Here is a 17,052-nt window from a genome sequence, read left to right on the forward strand (position 1 = left end):
GTTAGTGTGTGTGTGTGTCTGTTAGTGTGTGTGTGTCTGTTAGTGTGTGTGTGTGTGTCTATGTCTGTTAGTGTGTGTGTGTCTGTGTCTGTTAGTGTGTGTGTGTCTGTTAGTGTGTGACTGTGTGTGTCTGTTAGTGTGTGTTTGCCTGTGAGTGTGTGTGTCTGCTAGTTTGTGTCTGCTAGTGAGTGAGTGTGTGTCTGTTAGTGAGTGTGTTTGTCTGTTAGTGTGTGTGTGTTTCTGTTAGCGAGTGTGTGTGTATTTAGAATGCGGGGCGGGGGGAAAGGTTGGGTGGGGGTGGCGCGGGGGAGGGGGGGGGGTGCCTGAGTTTCGTCCTGCCTAGGGCAGCACAAAACCAGGATACACCACTGAATTTAAGTACAGTTCCAAAGATTATTGTAATGGTTTTGTCAGTGTTTAGGAAGAGTTTGTTATCCACTATCCACTTTTCTACCTCTGTGAATTGGTTTTGGAGCACAGCCTCAAGCTGTGGTAGCTTGGGTTTACTAGCATAAATTACAGTGTCGTCTGCATACATGTGTACAGTTGAGGATTTGCAGACGTTAGGTAGATCATTTATAAATAATGTGAATAGCAGAGGGTCGAGTATGGAGCCTTGGGGAAAACCACACGTGACTGCAAGAGGGAGGGAAGTGCTATCAGAAATGGCCACATATTGCAATCGGTCTAAAACATACGATCAAAACCAGATTAACGGACAATCACCAATGTCTGAGCTTTTAAGTTTTTGCAAAAGAATGCCATGGTCTACTGTGTCATAGGCCTTGGCAAAGACAAGGAAAATAGCTCCAGTTAAGTCTCCAAGTTCCATGCTAACTTGGATGTCATTGCAAACTTTTAAGATGGCATTTGAAGTTGAGTGATTTGGAAGAAAGCCTGATTGATCAGGGGTCAGATAATTTGACCATTTATAATATTCACATAGTTGCACGTGGACACATTTTAACAAGATTTTTGACAATACAGGGAGCAATGATATCGGGCGATAGTTAGATTCCAAAGTATTGTCACCACTTTTATGGATAGGTACAACTTTTGCAGTCTTCCAAAGTTTGGGTATGTATCCTGACACCGGGAATTCATTGATATGGGTAGTGACAGGTTTAGCAATTGCTGGCGCACTGAGCTTCAGCAACATTGCTGGCATTTGATCTGGTCCACACTGGTTTTTAATTTTTAAATGATTAAGATGTTTATTAACGACACTAAAAGGCCCAAGTCTAAAATTGATTTCTCTAAATGAGGATTTTGAAGATTCGGCAGGGCCTGATCTTTATTTGCGATCTGAAAATGAGTGTCATTTGTTATCTTAGCAGCCAGGGTGGTAGCACATCCAACAAAATAATTATTAAAGGCATTTGCTACATCTAGGGGGTGTTGCGGTGTTTGGTTGTCCATTTTGACAGTGGAAGGTTGGGAGTGGATTGTGGGGGGTCTGTATGCTATTTATGATTTTCCAGCAGTTTCTTGGGTTTGATAAGTTGTTGTTCAAATTTTCACTGAAATATTGGGCCTTTGCCATTTTTGTTTGTTTTGTGCATGCATTTCGCCAATGTCTGTAAGTACAGTGATCGTTCATGGAACCAATACGCTTGAACTTTGACCACAGTGGTACATTTGAATGAGGTCAGCTGTAGCCCAGGGCAGGTGTGTCCCTTTTAGTCACACTTTACGCAGAGGGGCATGCAAGTTACAAACAAGCAAGAGCTCGGACTGAAATAATGCAGTTGCAGAGTCTAGATCTTGTATTAGACCTAAACTGTGCCATGGCATGTTCTTGAGATCATTTAAAAATGATTCAAGATTACATTTTTTGAAAGACCCTGTGATTATAATCTTGGGAGGGAATTTAGTGGCCTTTATTTTGCGTACGCAGTACACTAGACAATGGTCACTGAAACTGTTAGGGAGAACGCCTGTATTCTGTCAGGACAACTGGAGAGAATCCAATCGAGCAAGGTATGGCTCTGGCTTTTAATATTAATGTGAGTTGGGGAGGAAATTAATTGCGTTCGCTGCAAAGTCTTAAACAGCCTACATGATATATTATTTTTAGGATTCAGCCAATCAATATTTAAATCTCCAAAAACCAACAGTTCTCTTTTTTGGTTTTGAGCTACAGTTTCACTTAATAGTTGGGCTATGTCAGAAAGGGAGTGCACCGGAGAGCTAGGTGGGCGGTAGATTCCAACAACATTGATAGGTTTAGTGAAAGGGATCTCAGTTGTGCCAGAAAGGAAAGAAAGGCAGAAGGGAAGTTATAGTTTTTTAAAGGAGTAAATTTTATGGACTTGTCAACATAAATAACAATGCCTCCTCCTCTCTTTGCTCTGTCAATTCTAAAACATAAATAACCCTGTATTGCAATGTATTGCAATGGTGGAGTCTGCAGCCATCACCTTGACACCTGGGGTATTGACACTTCTAGATGGTGGTAGCTCTGCCCAGTTTCTAAAAGTGTCAGGTGTAGGAAATATACTGAGACAAAGTAGTTCCTACTTTGTCTCAGGTTATGCTTTCACTGGGTTGGAATTTCAACACAGTCAGTATTACTATCTCATAAAGAATTTATCTTTACGAAATACTAATATTGCAGGGGGTCTGCGCTGCTTTAAGCCACGAACCACTCTAGAGAAATACATTAAGTGTGATTTGTATAGACAGATTTTAACATTTATCAGATGGTTGAGGAGAGCCTATATGCATTTTTAGCCAGGATTTCAGTACACACGGCTAATTGATTAACAAGTACCAATTTCAATATTGCTTAAACATACGCTAGAACCCAACTTTACATGCCCATTTTTTTCACAATATTTTTTAAGAGGTCTGTTCTACATGATAATAAGAATTGGAAAATAAATACTGCATGACAAGATAATATGACGGAACGTGTGTCTATGTATTGTATACATTCATAGAACATGAAATAACTGAATGATAAAGGATAATGTAGGTGATAGTAGACAAATATCTAATGATGCCAATGATAAACTAAAAAAACAAAAAACAACCATACTACAACTATGTTTTAAGGTATTCAACCTTACATATTTGTGATCGGTTCTACATCTCCTAAATATCAGATATTTGTATCATTTCCTTTGCAATCAATGACATATTTCGCCCTTTTAGCAGGTATTCTTAACTCATTGTTCTGTACCCAAAACTGGTTCCTTATACTTTTTCTATGGGGTTGGGACAAGCAAATCATAAATGACAGACACAATAGCAAAGTCCTACATTGACTTGTTTATTGCAGGGGTTTTGATATGCCCACAACATCTTTGGCACTTTAAAAAATCTAATACAATTGCCAGAGAGAATTACATTTTATGTATGTATGTATATATGTGCATGTTTCTATCTATCTATCTCTCTAGATATATGTAACGGACCGTTTCACTTACAAGAGGATAAAACCCAGTTTAGGCGATAATCCCCTTTCCAGATGCACAGGCAGCTACTGCAAACACCATTCTCCCGACTGGAACCACACGAACACTGGAACAGCTGAACAAGAAAAGCAGACATCGGCTTACACTCTTGGCAGTCAGCATACAATCCCATTCCCCCAAAGACCGAGACGACACATCGCTTTGAGGGTTAAGCAAGAACTCTAGACTGGGACACCCAGTCTGGCTTTTATTTCCAACTCACACATACAGGCCACACCCAGGGGGAGGCATAAAAGAACCAATGACATAGATGTTACCTCCCACACATCCCCTCCCCTTAGTGTGACACATAATCCCATTATGCATACAGAGTAAAATATACTTTTACACAACTTTCATAACTTTAAAACCATACATCACATTCACATAAAAATACATATCCACAATCAATCCATTCAGGGGAACAACATATTAAAAAATGGCATGAATCCGACCAGGGGTTTAAAAGTTACTAAAAGTATCTTTTGGGCCCTGGCTTGCAGCATGGCACAATCTGGCCCAAACAGAAGTAAAACATCCCCCACAATGCATCCCGGCTTCCTCCCTTCTGCCCTGGAGATAATTGGAGAAGTAATCCAATTATCTAGGACTAGAGTCAGACTCCATTAACCACATGGTTGCAAAAAGACAGTAAAAGACATAAAATTACATACTGATACATTTAACACATAAGACACACATTTCTACATATCCCCAGTTTAACTGAACACATAAATACCTACATAATATTTAAGACAGTATTACTGTGATATGTTACAAAGTCTTAAAGGGACATTAGTCCCAAAAGTCCCAATATGTCCATCGCTGATTTTAAAGGGCCAGTAGCAGCAATATAAATTATTACATGCCCAAATATAGTGTTTCTAGAGCAATATGTCCAGGGGCCGTAGTCGCAGGGCAGGAGGCTAGCAGCCAGGCCTCTCCAGTTCACAGTGGCGAAGCTGGTTTCGCCACAATATATATATATATATATATATACATATATATATATATATATATGTAACAGATCCCCTCTGGACTCATTCGCAGGACCTGTACTTTATTTGAACTGTTCATTCGTTTTAAACCACTGTACAACCGATTGCCATAGACTATAATACGAACTGTCCAAAATACCGAATTAAATACCGAACATCGGACCACCATGATGCTTAATTGTACTTCAATTTACCTCCCTGTGCAACTAATTAAAAACCGCGAACGCTTTGTTCAAGTCCCTGGGTGGCCGCCATTTCGGGTGTTTTACACGTGGCGGCGGCCATCTTAAACACCCGAACAGCTGTGTTTTGCCGTCTAGTGTCTGGAACTAAAATCAGACACTCGACCAAGCAAACACCGCTGAGACCTCCAGACTTCCAGAAATTCGTGCTGCAACTACCGAACGTTCCGCCATTCGGTAGAGAGACTAAGTTAAGTATGGGGATTCATACGAACCCCAGGAGACCCATGGATGGCAAGCAGTTCGGGACTTTTAGTGCACGAACAGAGACCGACCAAAAGGCCAAAACTCATGGAACTGTTTTCGGATACTTTACCTGTGAGGTCAGTCAAAACTTTAAACCCGCATAACTCCCGAACCCCTGGCCCAATCTGGGTGATTTTTAAATATGTTGCGGTATTTGGGGTACATCCAGAATCTTGGGGGAAAATGTGTGTTTAATAATTATGTTAATGCTTATCTAAGGGGAGGAGATGTGTGGTATGTAACTTGTGTTTTACTGGTTACTGTATAATTGCTTGAGGGTCTCTCCCTTGCATGGGAGCACCGCATAAAAGGAGAGCAATTGCCATTAAAGATCAGTTCTACTTCACCCTTCAAAACTTAGCTGTGTCTCGTTATTGAAAGGGAACCTGCTATATATCACTAGCTCTTCTCAGAGCTCTGCCTCTCTACTCCTCCAGGGATTTAGCTGATGGGACTTCGCCTCTTCACCTCAACCAAGCACCTGGCCTGGGAAAGGACGTCTCCAACGGCAGATACCCCTCTCCACTCTGGGAAGCCGTTACAATATATATATATATATATATATATATATATAATGGATAGAAATTAATGTGTAAAATGTCTATTTACTATGTATACCTGTGTTCATTTATTACTCAAAATGGCTGCTAAAGCACCCCCTTCCATCGACCAAAATCCTTGTGTAGTAAGATGGCATCTCCATCCGGAGTTACAGCTAAGATGATGATGACATTAACACCCTCTGGAGGAAGTCCATCAAGATTAGACACTTAACACTTAACCAATTGAAAAGTTTACTTTCTGTATTTGCATATGTTGCATTCTTTGACTTTTTAAGGGGCTACGCCGCCCCCCTGACAATACACTTGGATGTTTTCATTTAACTGAACTTTTCTGTGTCAGTGTGATTTTTTCAGCGTGCACACTTTATTACATTTAAAACATTTGCACAGGGGCAGATATTCAAGCAAACACTTGGTTTGATCTAAAACATATATATATATTTCATAATTTTAGAAGGGATCAGTTAAGTATTTTTACAATAGATGAATAGATTGCCAATGTTTTGCAATGTACGGTACCTATTCACATATGATTAGTCACTGTAAAAAAAGGTTAAAATCCACAGCCCTGTATGTTTGTGTATTCTTTGAGTTAATTTGTAGATTACATATTTATTTCCACAGTTCCCATTATAGATCTTGATCACCTTCCTCATTATTTTGTATATTTTCCTCTCGATGTAAAAATGCATCTAATTCCAACTGAAGGTAAGAGATCAGAGACAGGGATCGGAATGCATCTGCTCGCATTGACATTTTCACCTGTTCCCGGTGAAGTAAAGTTGACCTTGAACAATTTAATGGCTTTGTTTGTTACAACGTATATTACTAGCTCACTTGGTGTTACAGGGCAATGTCATAGCAATCAATTTGTTTCTGCAACATGCCTTAGTTCAGGGCCTACTTTGTGACTTACTGTTAACGCTAGCGGAATTTGCTTGTATATTTAATTGTAACAGATAAATCTAATTCACTTAAAGACCCGAGGAATTGATTTTTTAAAAACGTTACGACACAGAGAGATGTGTATTTGGCATCAATGCCATTGACTTCCATGTAACTTGATGAACTCATGTGAATGAAACTGGCAGCTAATTTTATTGCAAGGAGGAAAACAGTTGTTAATAACCAACTATTGGCACAAATGATGTGAGATTGCAAAGTCTTTTTCTGGCTTTCTGGCACCATTTTATAGGACAGCGGTTTTTGCCATATTATGATCACTTTCATCAGGTTACCGTACAATTATAAAAATATTGCGTTAATTGTGGCATGTGAGGTCAAAAATTCTCATTTGGGCATTCTACAAAGTAATTTAGTATAGGTTTGTTTTCTCTACCAGTTTGTCAGTGCAAGAAGATCGTTAACCCTTTTCTTCCCAGTCCCAGTCCAGGATCCATGGGCTAAATTTCATTGTCCATTGTAAAGTACAATAGATGAAACAATACAAGGTAAGCAAACTAGGTTAAAAATGGTAGAATAGTACAATTATAGATAATGCAAATTAAAGAAATATTATACGTTCAGAAACTTAAACATGTATTTCTGACTCTATAGTATTAAAACCACTATCTAGCCCCCCTCCACCCCTCCTCTTAATATGTTAAAATCTTACTTTTGTTTAAGTAAGCAGCTGTTGCCTCTGTCCCTGATCTGCCTACTTGGCTGACATCATCAGAGGTGATTCTCTGAATCAATCACAATACTTTCAAATAGGATTGGCTGAAACTGGTGAGGAAGCAGATCAGGGGCAGAGCCAGCACAGGCCAAACACAGCCTTGGCCAATCAGCAGGCTGTGTTCAGTGTCTCCATGCAGAGAGTGGAGACACTGAATGTCAGTCACACTGTTCACTGCCCCAGGAAGCACCTCTAGCAGCCATCTGAGGAGTGGCCAGTGGAGGTATCCCTAGGGTGTAATGTAAACACTGCATTTTCTCTGAAAATGTAGTGTTTACTGCAAAAAGCCTGAAGGGAATGAATGATTATACTCACCAGAACAAATACAATCAGCTGTAGTGATTCTGGTGACTATAGTGTCCATTTAAACACACATTCTAATGACTATATCCATTTAAACATACTGCAAAGGATATAGTGCCTGCAATACCTAGCTTTATCTCTTTGTTAACCAAACAGTGTATAGCCTGGGTCTTTCCTTTGGCAATAACCCAATCACTGGTTGGTATCAGTGATAGGCTGAGAGTGTCAGACATCACAGCTGCCCATTGCTGATGTGAATTGTATGGCTAAGGCCAAGGTCATACCTCCAGCAGTGGCCTGTTTGTGAGCTGCCTGGGACCCTCAATCAATGTTAAGCCATTCCAAAATGATTTACACAAGACAAATAGAAACATAGAAACATAGAATGTGACGGCAGATAAGAACCTTTCGGCCCATCTAGTCTGCCCAATTTTCTAAATACTTTCATTAGTCCCTGGCCTTATCTTATAATTAGGATAGCCTTATGCCTATCCCACGCATGCTTAAACTCCTTTACTGTGTTAACCTCTACCACTTCAGCTGGAAGGCTTTTCCATGCATCCACCACCCTCTCAGTAAAGTAATACTTCCTGATATTATTTTTAAACCTTTGTCCCTCTAATTTAAGAATATGTCCTCTTGTTGTGGTAGTTTTTCTTCTTTTAAATATAATCTCCTCCTTTACTGTGGATGTTAATTAGGGACTCCAGCCACTATGAGCACTTTATAGAGATGAAGTGTTTATAGTATTGCAAGTGTGCCTTTATAGAGGCCCTGCAATCTTTTAAATCAAAACCAAAAAGGAATGATAATAATACGTTGATTCAAAAAGTATACAACAGAAATGACATTTATATAACAGTGTAAATATGAGTGAACCAGAGCTGCTATTTCCTAGCTATTTATACCGCTATTCATGACCTGTCCTGAGATCTGGGTTTCCGCTTATAGAGCCTCAACATGGTGTGTTTTTATGTGAGGGTCAGTTGAGATTAATGATCCTTGAAGTCCAAGAACTGGCATATTTACAACACTATAGAATTCATAAAGAGAAATGTGGTGTTGGAGACCCTGCAACTAATAAAACTCGATTAGCTTGCCCTTTCCAACTTAGATTTAAAAAAAGTCTCTGGCTATTACATTACAAGGGAGGTAACATGCTATTTACTACCAGGCAGATTACAGTAACCCCACAAAATCATTTCAGACTTGTCAGACCGTGTCAGCAAGGTGCAGCTGATATTCCTCTAGGCACAGTGAGCAGGGGGTCCTTATCTGAATTACCCTTAAAACTTCGAGTCCTCAGTCATATGCCTGCAAAACAAAACAGAGTGTAAAAGAACAATGAGAACAGACACAAAGTAAATTAGAGGCCCTTTGGTTAGTCTGCTCTTAGATCTCAAACATATTTTAGCTCACTTGTGCTTTTAGAGGTAGAGCCTGCCATGGATGCGTTTGGCTATCAGACCAATTCTACCCACATGGCAGAAATACCAGACAGATATTGAATAAATGTACATCTCCTGGCAGTGCAAATTCCACCTTTAGTGTGAGACAGGTATTGTAAACAACAATAGGATCACCCATAGCCCATAGTAATTCAATAGAAAGAAAAGCAGAAGAGTGGCAACCTCCTCAAAGGGACACTCCAGGCACCAACACAACTTCATCTAAATGAAGGTGTTATGGTTCCAGGAGGCCACTGGAGGTTTAACCCCCTAAGTTGCCTCCAGTACTGGTCTTCACTTCTCCCCTGGCGTCACCCGACTAAATTTTCACTTACAGAAAGCCCGGAATGCCGCTGGATAGGGACACCGCTGATTGGCTGAGAGTGGTCTGCTGGTGCTGTCAGTCAGTGACTCCACATTCACTAAACTGGCTTGCAAAGAAATGTACCTTTTATAAGCTTAGAGAAAGGTAAGTCACTGATTGCATGAGAGCATCAGCTGATTGCCTGGAGTGTTCCTTTAAAGTTAATTTGTATATATTGAAAGTGATTCTTGAGTTATCAAAACCTCTTTCAGTAAGTCGGTTTGTAATCCAAGGGGCTCTGTTTCTAAAGGTACATCAAGACGTACATACCTTGATGAATCCACAGTTTAAAGAAAAGCAAACAGTATTGTGCTATAAACACATATTACAGAGATGAATTGGAGATCATTAGTGAACACTAACATTTTGAACTCGTAAAATTTCCAATCCCAGATATCAAAAGACATTTTTTGCAGAACAGTGCAAGAATTTGTATAATTGCACTTTTTGCGTTATCTCGGAGACAATATGTATTTTTTGAGTCCAAATTATTTATTTTAAACATTCTGCTTTTGTCAAAAGATTTTAAAATTCATTTATTTTTTCTTCCCAATCAAGTACTGCACTAATTGGCCAGGCTATAACAAATATTTTTCAAATGTTTTTGTTTATTATTATTATTATTATTTTTTTTTTTATATTATCTTTTTATTTTATAGTTTCATGTTGGTGATTCACAACAGGAAAATACTCTTTTCACAATTACCCTTATTAGAAATGTATTATGTCTGTTCTTTCGTTCCGTGGGATACAGGCAATAGGTGCATTCTGCTGGGATTAACTTTTACTAGCCTGAGGCTGAAGAAGCACCTTCTCCATGGCATAACTAGGACAAAAGGTAAGTTTGCTTCCTATTTTAATAGCTACTTTCCATTGTAGTCTGTCCTGAAAATATTTTTTTAACTCATGTAACGTTTGGAAGAAGATACAGAAGATAGAATGTCTCTATAAAAAGGAATTTTGTGTATACCTAAAAAACTTTATGAATAGTATCAGGTAAGTAGTAGTAAAAATATCTCAAATTTTGCTGATCAGTATAAAAAAATTTACATGCCAAATTTCCTTTACCCCATTTTAAATGATATTTTTTATTTTTTATTTCATGCTTGAGACAGATGCAACAATATTAAATATTCCAACGTCCTGGGTAAATGTTTAATTTTGGAAGCAACTGTGAAAGGGGAATACTAGTGATAGTAGAACAGAGAATACTTGGCAGTAGTGATGTCGCGAACATAAAATTTTCATTCGCGAATGGCGAATGCGAACCTCCGCAAGTGTTCGCGAACGGGCGAAACGCCATAGACTTCAATAGGCAGGGGAATTTTAAAACCCACAGGGACTCTTTCTGGCCACAATAGTGATGGAAAAGTTGTTTCAAGGTGACTAACACCTGGACTGTGGCATGCCAGAGGGGGATCCATGGCAAAACTCCCATGGAAAATTACATAGTTGATGCAGAGTCTGGTTTTAATCCATAAATGGCATAAATCACCTAACATTCCTAAATTGTTTGGAATAACGTGCTTTAAAGCACGTAAAATAAGGGGGGGACCGACTAAATAACAATAGGTCCCCCCCTGGCCCCCACCCCTGATCCGTGGGTGGGGGCCCTAAAAAAAGATAGGGGGGACCTACTGTTATCCTCCCGGCCCCCACCCCTGAGCAGTGGGTGGGGGCCCTACTGTCCTCCCCCTGGCCCCCACCCCTGAGCAGTGCATGAGGGCCATAGATAATAATGGTGGGGGGGACCTACCGTCCTCCCCCCGGCCCCCACCCCTGAGCAGTGGGTGGGGGCCCTAAAAAACAATAAGGGGGGACCTACTGTCCCCCCCAGCTCCCACCCCTGAGCGGTGCCTGGGGGCCCTAAATAAAGAGAGGGAGGGCACCTACTGTCCTTCCCCGGCCCCCACCCCTGAGCAGTGTGTGGGGGCCCTAGATAATAATGGTGGTGGGGACCAACCGTCCTCCCCCGGCCCCCACCCCTGAGCGGTGGGTGGGGGCCCTAAATAAAGAGAAGGGGGAACCTACTGTCCTCCCCCCGGCCCGCACCCCTGAGCAGTGGGTGGGGGCCCTAGATAATAATGGTGGGGGGGACCTACCATCCTCACCCCCGGCCCCCACCCCTGAGCGGCGGGTGGGGGCCCTAAATGAAAATCCCCACCCTCCCCAATCAAGGTGACTTGGGGTCCCAAGCCCCTAGTTACCCCCCCACCCAAATCAAGCTATCCCCTATCTACCCCCCTCACCCTAAAAATAGTGAGGAGGGGATAAAATAACTAACCTGTAAAAAAAAATTAAACTTACCACTTGACGTCTTCTTTTTTCTAAAATCTTCATCTTTCAGCCCCAAAAAAGGCCAAATAAAAAGCCATCATACCCGTCGAACTTAAAATAAAATAAAAAACCCGAGCGCAAAAAAATTATCCATCTTCACCCATGGAGGGCTCCGCGCAGACTGAGCTACGCAGGGCGGGGGAAGGCTTATAAAGCCTTGCCCCGCCCTGCAATAAGGCTAAGAACACTCTGATTGGTGGGTTTAAGCCAATCACAGTGCTCTGTGTCATTTTACACAGCGTGGGAAAGTTCTTTGGAATTTTCCCACGTTGTGTAAAATGACAAAGAGCACTCTGATTTGTGGGCTTGAAATCCATCCAATAACAGTGCCCTGTGTAATTTTACACAGCGTGGGAAAGTTCTTTGGAATTTTTCCACGCTGTGTAAAATTACACAGAGCACTGTGATTGGATGGATTTCAATAAAAGTTAAAAGTATGGGGAAAACAGTAACATTTGGTGCTACTATCACCTAGTGTGAATCACTCAACCACACAAAATAAAGTGCACAAAAAAGTAAAATTGGTGAGAGCACTCAATACATGCAATTTTATATTATTACCAGTACTGTCCTTGGTATATATCTAAAACAATAAAAAATAAAAGAGAAGAGACATAGGGTAATATTGTCTTGAATAAATAAATGACCTTGGTTAAAAGGTTACACTCACATGGTTCTGAGTCACTTATGAAAGCTGACTCAGACTATGAATTTGTATAGGAGATGAAAAATCTTTAAGTTGGACGTCTTGTATTGCTGTGGATAATATAGATGAGTTGTCCCCGGATGTGTTGTATCAATTATTCCAGGATGCAAAATCCAAATAAAATTATTTATCTGAAATAAACTCAAAAATATAAAATGCAAATACAAGATAAAAATTGTCCATAAGAAATACCACGACGCGTTTCGGCAGGAAAGCCTTTCTCAAGTGGTGCTGTGTTCATCTCCAATGTCTCCTTATATGCTTTGAAAAGATTGGCGCCCTTTTTCGCGGTGTTCGTATTCGTTTTCTTCCGCTTGTCATCTGAAGGCGTTCGACGTGTCCCGCACGTCATGACGTCATTCCGGCGCTGTATACCGGAAATATTGTCGGCGCCATTTTTAAAAAGTCTTTACAGTGTCTTATTTGCCCGTCCTTAACAGATACATTTATTTAAACACGTAGGAATAGAAACATTTAATATAAAACCTTCTAAAGAGTGAAAAGCAGAGGGGAAAGAAAAAAATATATCATTAGATTAGGGGGAAATAGCTATACGACTTATATAGACATTTAAATTGATATCAATCGTTTTACTATGTATTATAAAATAACTTAAAAAACAGTTTCATTCATAAAATAATAATTATATGAATAAAAGCTCCAACATAAAATTGCTCCATTATACAATAAATAATTATTTTTATATATATGAGTTTACTTCAAAGTCTACATTTAGACCATATGGAGACAATGTTTCCATGTTAAAAATCCATTTCATTTCAGTTTTGTTAAGGAGGTTCTCTATGTCTCCTCCCCTCCAATGTACTTCAACAGCCTCCATCCCCATAAATTCAATACCATCTGTATTGCCTCCATGAGCTTCTAAAAATGTTTAGACACACTATGTAGGGTATTTTTTCTATTTTTATTATAAATATGTTCCCTAATTCTAATTTTAAGTGGTCTGGATGTTCTCCCAATATATTGATACCCACAGGGGCACGTGGTCATATAGATTACATTTCTAGAATTACAGGTTAGGAACGATTTTATATCAAACCCCTTTTTGTTGTGGAATGAATAAAATTTACTAACATTTTTATTTTTATACTTTCTTAGAGTGCAGCCTCTACAGGTCCCGCAATAATAAAAGCCATTTTCTCTTTTAAACATAGTTAAAAATTGTGAATTCTTTTCTTTATCTAAAAAACTCAAAGTTAAAACCTGTTTAAGACTTTTTGCTCCTCTAAAAATAACCTTAGGTTTTGCTCCCAGACACTGTTGTATGTCCTGATCCTGTTCTAAAATATGCCAATTCCTCTTAATTATTTTTTGTAATTGGTTGCTATTTGTGCTATAGTTAAAAATAATGGGTATGATGGTGTTGTCTTCTTTTTGTTCTTTTTTCTTTTATTTTAAAATATTCTCCCTTTCTTCTTGTCCAATTTGTTCCTTAATGTTATTTAATAAAACGTGATTGTACCCTTTATCTACTAATTGGTTTATTAAAATAGTAAAACGATTGATATCAATTTAAATGTCTATATAAGTTGAAAAAGAAAGAAAGGAGGGGGTTGCTATATAAACAAAAACACAATATTACACTTAGATCTGTACACGGGTAATTCTGTCAGTGATATACTGGATCAATCTAGAGAAATAAACACAATGTACATAGCATAATACTGTATAAAAAACTGTATATAAACAGTATCAGGTATTGGGTCACTCACGATCTCCAGAGCCTATAATAGCAGGCTCTGACTGTATTTGCACCTCAAATAGTAACCAGCAGGCTGTTAACTCCAACGGGATCAGCTTTTTCAGCTTCTGAATCCTCCCCCGATCACACCACGGCTCGAAGAGACCAAGTGGGTAAGTATAAAGGGATTTATTTTAAGATACACATAAAATACAAAATAATATAAAAACATACAGGGCACAACGCGTTTCGACTTACGTCTTCTTCCAAGGTGCATATAGTATGAACGATTCCACTCTCTTTAAATAAGTCCAATAATTACAAAGTTCCCGGGCAAAAGTCCAATTCTCTTCCATGTTGTGACGTCATTTCCGGGTTCGGTCGACGTGGCTTGCGTCCTTGACGTCATCACGGACAGATCCGTATTCTGCTCTTTAACCCGGATATTATTGCATTTCGGACGCCATCTTTAAAGGTGGCATCTTATTTTAAAAAGTCCACTTATTCGTAGGGAAACCAGACCAATTTCAATACTCATTAGTCCACATTTAATACATTCTGCAATGAGGTATATGACACAATAAATAATTTATTTAACAACATAAGAAGAGAACACATAATAGGTAAAAGTATTACCAATCCAGAAAATGTTAATTAAAAATGGCGAAATTCCTAAATTTTAATAAAGAATAAATTGAAATAAAAAATAATAATAAAATAAAAAACAATAAATAGAAAAAAAAAAATGTAAAATAAAAAATAGAAAAAAAAAATTCTTTTGGAAAAAATATGAAAAATCCTAATATAGGAATAATGTTTTAAAAAATCAAAAATTTAAATTAAATCAACTAAATGAGGGCTGCCATTTCGAAATCCACGTTGAGTCCGCCCAGAGTCAGTGTCTCCAGGTCAAAGATCCACCTCATCTCACAGCGACTCAACGTGGATTCGATCTGGCCACCCCTCCAATGGGGTTTAATAGACTGAATTCCATAAAAATTAAGCCCTATAGGATTCCCACCATGAGCTTTAAAAAAAATGTAAAGAAACACTATGTTTTAAAAAACCTCTCTTTATGTTGTAAATATGTTCACATATCCTTGTTTTTAAATTCCTTGATGTTTTCCCCACATATTGGAGTCCACAAGGACACGTGAGTAAATACACCACATTTTTAGTGTGACAGGTAATGAATGAGTTAATCTTGAAATTAACAGAGCCAATTCTAGATTTAAAACCCTCTATTCGTTTTGGTTTCTTTTTGAGATTCCTACACCCCATACATTCCCCACAGTAATGGAAACCTTTCTGCAGAGCTTTATCAGTGGTTAGGAAGTTTTCTTTGGGTTTAGGTAATTCTAAGTAACTAGAGGTCAATTTTTGTTTTAGGTTATGAGCTCCTCTGAAAATTACCCTCGCTCTATCGTTGAGACATGGTAGGATTTCTTCATCCTGTTGTAGGATGTGCCAATGTTTATTGAAGATTCTTTTAAGTTTCCCATGATCTTGATTGTAATTACAGATGATGGGTATTTTATAATTTTTCCCTTCTAATGGAGTTTTTGGTTTATATTTTAGTAAGGCATCTCTTTCCATACCTCTAACTTGTTTTATCTCCTGGTCTAGAAAATCGCTACAATAACGTCTGTTAACAAATTGTTCTTTCAAAAATTGGTTCTGAGAGTCAAAAGCTTCTATTTCTGTACAATTTTGTCTCATGCGTAAAAACTGGCCTATCGGTATATTATCCAATAATGGACGGAAATGACAACTCTCTTTGTGGATGTATCCATTAACGTCCACTGGTTTGAAGAAAGTACATGTATCAATAGCATTATCTTTAATGGAAATTTCCAAATCCAAAAAGTGGATTTTTTGTTGGCTGTATTCCTGGGTTAGCCTAACATTCCACTCATTAGAATTTAAATAATTGAAAAATTCCAAAAAGGTGGAGTGGTCTCCCCTCCAAATGATAAAAATGTCGTCTATGTACCTTCTGTATAGGACCAGATTTGCACTCCAGTCATGCTGGGAGTAGACAAAAGAATTCTCCCAGTAGGCCATAAATAAATTCGCATAACTGGGTGCGAATCTGGTCCCCATAGCCGTCCCTCGACGTTGTAGGTAATGGTCCCCTTCAAACCAGAAGAAATTGTTCCGGAGGATTAGAGAAATTCCCTCCATTACAAAATCTATTTGTTCCTTGGGGTACAGACCAGATACTTCCAAAAATGAATAATTGGTTCTGCATCCCAAGTCATGATCAATACAAGTGTATAAGCTAGTGACAGTACAAGTAATAAATGCAAAGTCACTTTCCCATCTAAAGTCTTTCAATATTTGTAGTAAACTCATAGAATCCTTTAGATATGAAGGGTTCTCTTTTACTAGGGGTTGGAGGAGGGTGTCTATGTATTTAGATAAATTAGAAAGAAGTGAACCTACTCCGGAGACTATAGGTCTTCCCGGGGGATTGTTAATATCTTTATGGAGCTTCGGTAATACATAGATCACCGGAATTTTAGGAGACTTAATATTTAAATATTCATACTCTTTTTTATTTAGGATTCCCTTCAAAAGGCCTTTGTCCAAATACTCTACAGAAATCTTTTGGATATCTTGTTGAGGATTTTTATTTAGTTTGGCGTAAGTATCCTTATCTTCTAGTTGTCGATAAATTTCACCAATATACTTTTCCCTATCCATGACTACTACACCCGCTCCCCCCCCCCTTATCCGCGCGTTTAATCACTATCTCTGGATCTTTTCTTAGATTCTGTATTGTCAATAGTTCTGATTTAGTGAGGTTGTTCTTTTTATTTGGCTTTATCTTTTTGATATCTTTAATACAAGCCTTTTCAAAGACTTTCATCGAATTAGATTTTAGGTGGATAGGGTAAAAGGTGGAGGGGGCTTTTAGTTCTGTGTGTACAATTTCCACAGTTTCTCTAATGATTGAATTTTCTATATTAGTTTTTTTATAAAAAAAAAATGTTATACACAACTT

The sequence above is a fragment of the Pelobates fuscus genome, chromosome 9 (assembly GCF_036172605.1).
Source record: "Pelobates fuscus isolate aPelFus1 chromosome 9, aPelFus1.pri, whole genome shotgun sequence".
Lineage (NCBI taxonomy): Eukaryota > Metazoa > Chordata > Amphibia > Anura > Pelobatidae > Pelobates > Pelobates fuscus.